This window comes from Zea mays, chromosome 4, assembly GCF_902167145.1.
Source record: "Zea mays cultivar B73 chromosome 4, Zm-B73-REFERENCE-NAM-5.0, whole genome shotgun sequence".
Taxonomy (NCBI): Eukaryota; Viridiplantae; Streptophyta; class Magnoliopsida; order Poales; family Poaceae; genus Zea; species Zea mays.
The window spans coordinates 14,308,691-14,315,580 of record NC_050099.1 but is presented as its reverse complement, the minus strand read 5'-3'; the positions used below and the strand labels follow the sequence as shown (position 1 = coordinate 14,315,580).

The 6,890-nt window shown below is 40.3% G+C and overlaps 1 long non-coding RNA gene across 1 annotated transcript; it reads left to right on the top strand.

Moving 5' to 3' along the window:
- Positions 1-40: 40 nt before the first annotated feature.
- LOC109945479 (uncharacterized) lies at positions 41-475 on the top strand. The gene is made up of 3 exons (XR_002268677.2): positions 41-122; positions 205-244; positions 321-475. It is a non-coding gene; the product is annotated as an uncharacterized lncRNA (long non-coding RNA).
- The last annotated feature ends 6,415 nt before the right edge of the window (positions 476-6,890 follow it).

Here is a 6,890-nt window from a genome sequence, read left to right as displayed (position 1 = left end):
AATATTGTGAAGTTATTGTAACTTGTGTGCTAAAATGAGTTACAATTTTGCCTCGCCCTTGTGCCAATGTGGAAACTATGGCTGATGCTTACATGATGTCAGTTGCATGGCCGTACAAGAAAGTAATAGTCTATATCTTATCTTGTTAATGTTTAGATTTATATGAGCCATCAACTTAATGATGATTAACCTTGATTGCACCAGCTGAAGTTGGTGCATAAGGCTGCAACACCGTCTAGTGGAGGTAGATAAGGCATCAAAACTGTATTTTTATTTGCAAATGTAGCAACAATATACTAATTTGATGTACTTTTTTCTAGGGTGTTCTGGACAAAGAAAGATTGTACCTTAAAACAGGAGGATACAAGAAGCTGGAGTGGTTGTCTGAAGGCTTTTGAACTGCTTGAAGCATTAGTGTAGCTTTGGTGCTTTTGTGACTGATCAGCTCTGGAGCAGCTAGAGTGATGTAGTTGTGGGCTTTTGAACAATAGCTGGAGTGATATGAACCATTAGTGATGTAGTTGTGGGCTTTTGAACTGCTTCAAGTTGGAGTGATGTCGCTGTGGTGCTTTTGTGACTAATCATCTCTGGAGCTTTTGTGAATGATCTAGCTAGCTATCTGTAAATGATCTAGTTGTGAATGATATTATAATTGTGATGCTTTTGTCATATAATTGTGGTGCTTTTGTGTTTATGTGATGGATCTATGACTGTGGTATACTGATTAACTGTGTATGTCTTTATGATTTGTGTATAAAAATCTGTGATTTGTGGTGCTTAATTAAATGTATATTATTATTGATAAAAACTGTAAAAAGGGTGACTTTCTATTGGTTGCTAAATGTATAGTATGACGACTTACGGTTGGTTGCTAAATCTATAGTACCGCAACCCACGGTTAGTCGCTAAATATACAATATTACCAACGGACGGTCGGTCGCTAAAAAGATGTCGGTTGCTAAAGCCTTTAGTGACTGCACTTACAACGACCATCCTTATGGGTCGCTAAAAGGTTTTAGCGACCAACCGTAGGTCGATGAAGGCCGTTTTAGCAACCAACCGTAGGTCGCTGTAAGTGAACCGTCGTGTAGTGAATGTGCGTAAGATTTCCCAAATAAATCTCCACAACCAATAGCATACACTGGCCACAACTGGATGATTGTGGTTGAAGATTTTATATGTATGCTTTTAGAACATCTCGGCATTAGGGGGAGGTATGTCCATATAGTGTAATGCCTCAATATTCTATTAAACGCATAAAAGCCAAACTGAACAAGTCGTTTAGTGTGTACTCCTATGAATATGGAGTTTGCTAGAAATCGTTGATATTGGTTTGAATGCTTCTACCTGATGTAGATGTGGATATACTCGGGATTAATATCATAACCACATTTGACTTATTGCCATTTGATCTATTCTCGGGGACGCCTGTGAATATGATCCATTGGCCTTAGTCAAAGCATATGTTCTGATTGCAGATTCATGTGGTCTGTAATAACTCTCCTCCGATGAATTCACCCTGATGGTGATTTACCTCACGAAGAGGTTCATCTTGATGATGAAATTCCTAGCAATGTGCGCAATATCATTGTGCTAGGAATACAGAACAATGAATCTTTCGTTTTGGGAAATGACGAAGATCATTATTAAATGTGGGAGACAAATGTGTCGACACATATATTGCCTCTCTAGATTGCAAAGGGATCCAAAACAAAGTTCTAGGAATGAGTGCTTGAAACTCTCTTATCGGGTCTGATAAATGCAATCGAGGCTAAACCAATAATCGCAAAATGAAAGACACGAGCTTGAAGTTCAAACATTTATGGGCACTATTGAAATAATGTGTGGTGAATGCGATGGTTCAAGTGGTCTTGTGAGAGACCCATCCCACATATGTGTTGAATAAACACTGTTCCGCATGTAATATATCTGGTAAATGGCATGAATTAAAATATGCAGTTAATAGGATTCTGAAGATCCGTCATGAGATCCTAGGAGGACTCGTATCTTTGAATTATAAATATGCAACATATAAATATCATACCGAATAATACATTCCTGATGAATGAACATTCTCCTATGTAGAGAGAATATCTCCTAGATGAGATTGTAGTTCCTTGATGGAACCTTTCCAGAAGAAATAAAGTCTGTGTTAAACACCAAAGTTTGATAATCCCTATAAATGGATAAAGACCCATATAGGCCCGAGAATGAATGAAATGAGGAACCAAAGGACTTGAAGTTTGCTTGATAAGCACATGTGCATGTCACGAGTTTTACCGAGTGTATGTACACTCGTTTATTTCACCATATGTGGAATTGTGGTATCCTCAAAGCCCTGATGGCAGAAACCTATAAGGTTTAGGTGTTACTGGTAAAAATATCCCCATTGTGCCAGAATGACAGACTATAACGATGTATCTGATCGATGAAAAATCTCTGATGGATTACGATCTTTGATGGACTTTTGTTACACCATCATAAATGTTGCAATGGATGAACGCATGGAGCGATGTGTCATATTTAAAATATATACTATTGCAACTATATTATCCACTAAGTCCTATAGAAGGACATGTTACTTGCTTTGCACAACTATGTATAAATTGCGGTGTAAGACAGAAAATGATAGCACCTTAACCTCATCCATTCTCGTTATTCCAGATAAACAATGAGGCATATATCTTGAAGAATATGCTTGAGTTATGAGGGAAAAAGACTTTGACGGATGTCATCGTCAGGGGGAGCGAGTGCTAAATCTTGATCACAATTGTGAGACACTGAATGTCATATTGTATGCCCTGAAGGCGCCAGTTTAATCAATATGTGAACATTTATGAAAGTTTCTATCAAATATGAAGATCTAGTCGATCGAACACCACCAGTCGAGGTGGCTTATTTATGTTGATACGTGCACTTACCTCGTATATCCTAGAAGTGAGTAGAGGTGAAGTTCCTGATATAATCCTTGCAATAGTATGCAACTTGTTTGCTAAATCAATATGTGCATAACTGCATATACTTCCAAAAGAAGTTATTTTGCCATATTGAGACAATTTTGCAAGGATTAGGGGAGCATATTTCTAAAGTTAGCCTTTATAAAAGATTCAATGGAATCTAGATCTAGAAGATTGAAATTTGTCCTGATGACAGTTGGTGTACTCTTTTCCCTTGGTGAGTTTTCTTGAAGTTTCTCACATAAGGTTTTGTAACGAGGCAATAAAGTGCAAATGCAATTTGCGTCACCATGTACTCTTTCTCCATATTTTTCCCACTAGGGTTTTGAGAGTTTTAACGAGTCATGTGTTGGTCGCGGTATTCGTCCAAGGGGGAGTGTTAAGTAACCCTAGTTAGGGTTATGTGGGCAAATACCGACTCTACTCCTGAGTGGTCTCAAGTCTCTATATAAAGGAACATGTACCCCTCATAATAGACAGAAGAGAAAGATGTCAGAGTCCCAACCCTATACCCTGTGTCTCGTATGTTTCTCTGTTATGTTTATGGGAAGGGAGATAGGTCTTCTACAGCTTTTCACGCCTAATCTGCTGACGAGAGGGAAAGGAGCGGATCTAGTGATCCATGATAACGTAGTTCTCAACAAATTCTCCATTGTAGGATACAAAATCCCTGCAGGTCGGATACGGGTAGCGTTGTCCGGCGTTCGCTGTGTGGTCGAGCCTAAGAAAGTCCATTTAGTTTTATCTGAGAAAAATCAGCCCAGTACGGCCCCTCCTTTCTAGACGTTGTGAGCTTGTGACCACGTGTAAGCTAAGTGGGCCAATGATGTAGCTCTGACATTGTGGCCACGTCAGAGGTCTAGGGACATCAAGTTTCAGAATTTCTTTTGACAGCTAAGAACTAAAAAGGCAACCATATTGTTTTCGTTTTCCTCGTAGTTAAAATATTGATGTCAAATTTCTCAGGGTACAAAAATTAATTCGTCGGTGGTTTCGTGAATAAGTGTTTCAGATTGTCCTAGCCCGCAAGTAGGGTCATTAGCATTAATCTTGTTGGTTTAAGTAATACAGATATAGAATACGATATGGTGTGTATATATATACATATATTATATGACATAGTTATTTGTCACCTAGGGCGATGGATTGGAGGCTGATCATTCTATTACAGTCTTATCCATCCATTCATCCATCCATCTCATTACAATTTCAATCATCTCATTACAATTTTAGTTATTCCGTTAGAATTTCGCGCATTCTGTTATTGTTATAGTTCTAGTCGTACGGTCGAAGCAGGTGACGTGTGACGGGTGAGCTACCATATACATGATTAAGTATTTATTGTTTTATTTTATTTATTTGTTAGATGGTTGGGCAACTAATATTATAAATACAAACTATCTGACAAATATACATTATCTACCCCGAGTAATATCCAATATTCATTACTTACCCGCTCGAATTATTACCCGGTCATGTCATGTATCCGTCTCGAATTTTAACTATCCGTACCCGATCATGTATCCGAGAGAATTATGTTAGGGTAGGATATGGGATGACCATGTATCTGATTGTATCCGTCCGTTTTCATCCCTAGAGGGTTTGGTTTGTGGAAGATGACGTGACGACGAAAGCAGCAGGACAAGTCCGAAGGTTGTGGGGGCGTGGGAACAAGAATAGAGCCGCTACTTTCGAGTCCTACATACATTTGGGACCGATGACACCATCTCAATCCAACCTGAGTTAGGTTTTCGTCTCTGCTCACAACTGCGTCGCATCGTAGTTCTCTTCATCTCGAACGCTGACGTACATCTGCGATCGGGAGAGCAGGTCTCCGGAAACCGCCGCCTTTGAGATCCTGCACCGGGAGAGGGCGAATAAGGTTTTTGGGAAGCGTTTTCACGCGACTGCTCACGTCCTTCTCGTCAAGCTCGTCAACGACGTCATCCTTGACCTTGCTGCTTCGACGTCATCGACCATGCTGCTTCGACGTCGTCGACCTGCTGCTTCGACATCGTCAACCTTGCTGCTTCGACGTTGTCGACCCTGCTACTTCGACCCATGTCGTATACTAATATGTATGATCAGTACACATTATCTGATCTGACCTCATACTTTAGTTCATCTGTTATGGTAGAGGTGTGCTACATTTTTATAATTGTGTTGTTAGGTAACCTGTTAGGTTACTCGTTGTGGAACATACACTAGACTATTTATTTTTGGTCATGATTTATATTTGGAATTTAATATAGAAAATGTCTAATTTCTTAACAATCCAAAAACCTTATTGTATACAATTTCCTGGTTTAACTATGGTTGGTTTTGCTGACGCACTGAAGCTAGAAAAATTCAATGGTATGCACTTTAAGAGGTGGCAAATTATGGTCAAGCTCTGGCTTACTGCTATGAATGTGTTCCATGTTAGTAAAGTCAAACATGAGGGCGGACTGACTCCTGAAGAGGAGAAAAAGTACGACGAGGCCAATACTATCTTTACGGGAGCAGTTCTGAGCATTCTTGTTGACCATCTGGTTGATGCTAGTATGCAATACACAGACAGGAAGGAGTTGTGGGATGCACTTAGTACTACGTATGGTGCATCAGATACTGACAGTGACATGTATGTCATGGAGAGCTTTCATGATTATAAGATGGCTGATAATCGCCCTATTGTTGAGGAAGCTCATGAAATACAATGTATTGCAAGGGAGCTCGACCACCTTAAGGTTGTCCTTCCTGATCGATTTATGGCTGGGTGCATTATTGCAAAGTTTCCTTCTACATGGAGGAGCTTCGCCACATCTCTAAAATATAAGAGACAGGAGATATCAGCTGAAAATATGATAGCGTCTCTAGATGTTGAGGACAAAGCTCGGGCTAAGGACATGAGTTAAAAAGGAGGCGAGGGCCACTCTAGTGCCAACATGATTCAGAAGAACCACAACAAGGGCAAAGGGAAGACAAAATCTTACAAGCCCAACAAAACTACCGACTTCAAGAAGAAGAATGAGGATGAAGTGATCTATTTCACGTGTGGTGAGACGGGCCATTTTGCTAAGGACTGTCCTGTTCGAGCGGATCCTCGTGGAAAAAAGGCAATGTTAACACAGTGATCGCTAGCAATGAGGAAGACCAAGGGTATGGTAATCTACCTTTCATCTTCTCAGTATTTCAATCACCTAGTTGGTGGCTTGATACTAGTGCTAATGTTCATGTGCATTCTAACATTAATATGTTCTCTTCTTATAAGGGTGCTCGGGATTCCTCCGTTCTAATGGGGAATGGGTCACATGCTTCTATTCATGGCATTGTCACGTTGGATCTGAAGTTTACTTTGGGAAAGATCGTGCAGCTGAAGAACATGTAACATGTCCCTTCTACGCACAAGAATCTCGTTAGTGGAACCCGTTTTGAAAGTTCCCTTTGCACGGGAACAGGATCGGGATGTCGCCTAGAGGGGGTGAATAGGCGAAAAAATTAACCCAAAAACATAGAACTTTTCTTACTCTACTCGAAGACCCGATCGCAGCGGAATGAAGATCACTTCGAGTAGGTAGCAGCGGAATCAGAGTCCCTACCGCAAGATAGCGTGCACTTCAAAAAATAACTTATACTAAAGATAAGTATAGAAGGGTAAAGGATAAAGCACATAAAGAGAGAGACAGAGAATAACACAACAAGAGCACACAGGACACAAATATGTTTTCCCTTGGTCCGGTCAAGCCTGAAATGCTTGCCTAGTCCACATTGATGTTAGCCAACCTCGCTTGGAGTCTATTTCAACTCCTTCCTTCGTTTGCTCCGATCTGTCACTAGGTGGCAGATCGAGGCTTCCACTATGTCGATGTCGAGTTACACAAAGTTGGGGTTGTCATAGAAGTCGGTAACTCTCCAGCATAGTAATAGTAAGCTTAAGACCTTGCTCTAACTTGC